The sequence below is a fragment of the Echinops telfairi genome, unplaced genomic scaffold (assembly GCF_000313985.2).
Source record: "Echinops telfairi isolate 266 unplaced genomic scaffold, ASM31398v2 ScPeMD7_7424;HRSCAF=8462, whole genome shotgun sequence".
In the NCBI taxonomy this organism is placed as follows: domain Eukaryota; kingdom Metazoa; phylum Chordata; class Mammalia; order Afrosoricida; family Tenrecidae; genus Echinops; species Echinops telfairi.
The window spans coordinates 47366867-47368924 of record NW_022111324.1 but is presented as its reverse complement, the minus strand read 5'-3'; positions in this window follow the sequence as shown (position 1 = coordinate 47368924).

Here is a 2058-nt window from a genome sequence, read left to right as displayed (position 1 = left end):
ACCAAGCTGACACTGCATGGTGGGTGGAGGGCAGCGGGAGCAGGGTGGGGGCTGGGATGACAGAAGCTGGGTCCCCACCTGGGCGTGAAGATGATGGGTGTCTGTATTGCCCTGTGGCCGAGAACCTGGACACCTCTGACATGCAGGGCACTGAGGACTGGGCTTCAGGATCTCCCCGGCAAGATGAAACGGAGTGGGAGTGCCCAAGGTCAGGACAAGGTGACCCCCTTCCTCAGCAGCCCCCGACTGTCATGTCCGTTTACACCACTTGGCTCTCACGCCGGGGTCGGAGCTGTGAGTTTCTAATCTGGAAAGGGCAGGGGGTCTCTGGCTGTGGGTGGGTGACCCTGAAGTGACTCGCCATCTGCCCACCCTGCCTAGAGGGGATGCTGGCAGCAGCAGGCCTGGTCTGTCTCGGGCTGGGGGACAGGTCTGAAGTCCCCCCTGTGACATGTGTGTCTTTGTTCTGCTGCTCTGCACGGCAGTGACAGCAGGGGCAAGGCATTTCCCCGCCCTGGCTTCCACACGCATGCCATAAAGCCCAGGGCTCAGCCCAGCCAGAGGCCTGCAGGGTGAGGTCAGGCCCCAAGGACATGCAGCCTCCGCTGGCCTGCACGGCCCCTCCTTCTCTGAGGTTGGGTCCCCCTGCGTGACCCCCAGCTCAGCTTTGTGTGTTCTCAGTTGGGGGTGGCTGGTGACATCACCCTTTAGACATACAGCAGGGGCGGAGGGCCGGTCCCAGGAAAACCACTACCCCTGGGCCACACTGTCCTCACCGAGATCACAGTGCTCAGTCACGGGGGTCGGCCATGGCCCCTCCTGGGGGGTCGGGTGGGAGTTATTGGGAGAAGAGGCTGCTCAGCTGTGGGAACCCCACGGTCCTTTCCTGTCACTTGGGAGACACAGCCTCAAAGTTAAAACATGGTTTTATTTACGAGTTTATAAATACTGTTGTGTTTACAGGCATCGTATAGATGTGAATGTTATTATTCCCAAACTTTCAAACACAGAATACTTAATAATACTCTATAATCACCACCAGTAAAACAAAATCATTCATCTCAGAGTTGAAAGGCCACTCAATATTGCATAAAAATACATTCGGTTCACAAAGCGCCTGGTGCCCCCTCCCTGGTCCCCCGCCCCGCCCCGCCCTCAGGTGTATTTACAACTCACTGAAGTTACTGTAATCCCATACAACACAGCTGAAAAACGGGGCGCGCCAGTGCCTGGACTGGTGGAAGCAGGGTGTCAAGAGTAGGGGCTGAGTGAGAAGAGAGACACACTGCCGTGAAGGCTTTTGCTTCCGGCTGGAAACAGTCAAACCCTTAGCACAAAGGCTGATTGAGGCAGAAGCCAGCCACGCCTGGTCTCGCTGGCTGGGCGATGTCCAAGTCACACAGGGCACTCTTGGTGGCCACGAGGGGCAGGCAGCGGGGGCCATGCACAGCCAGTCCTGGAGGAGAGGGCAGCCCCACGTCCTCAACAGACGCCTCCCAGGAGCAGCCCCGCCGCTGGCACAGACAAGGAGCTGGACACTGCTGGGGTGCTGGACATGGCCCTGCTCTGGGGCTCCTGGCCGCCTACAGAGGACCTCCTCTCCGAGGGAGGGCAGCCAGGGACAAAGAAGGAGTGGAGAGGGGAGGAACAACGAAGGGTTGGCTGACTTTGGAAAGACTTCAGAGCATCCTGATGTCACCTTAAGGGACCACCCAAGACCAGTTTCCTGGAGCAGGAGGGAGAACTTGAGGGAGAGAGAAAACAAACTTCTGACGGCGGCCCCACGGGGAAGCAGAAGTGGGAGTGAGGGCTGAGAGCAGGGCCCTCGGGGGCGGAAAGATGGGAATAGAAGTCAGCAAGTGGGCAACACTTGTTTGGGGGGCTTCCTTCTGACCAACAGCCTCTGAGCGGCAGCCGTGCCAGGGCCGGACCTCCTTGGGGAAGTCCGTGCCATTGACCGCTGGCTGTCTCTGAACGCATCCATGTCCTACCCACGGCGCTTCCCTGGTGCCCCTGGGGTGCTGGCTAGCCTGGGGTTCATGCAGCTGCGCTGACCGG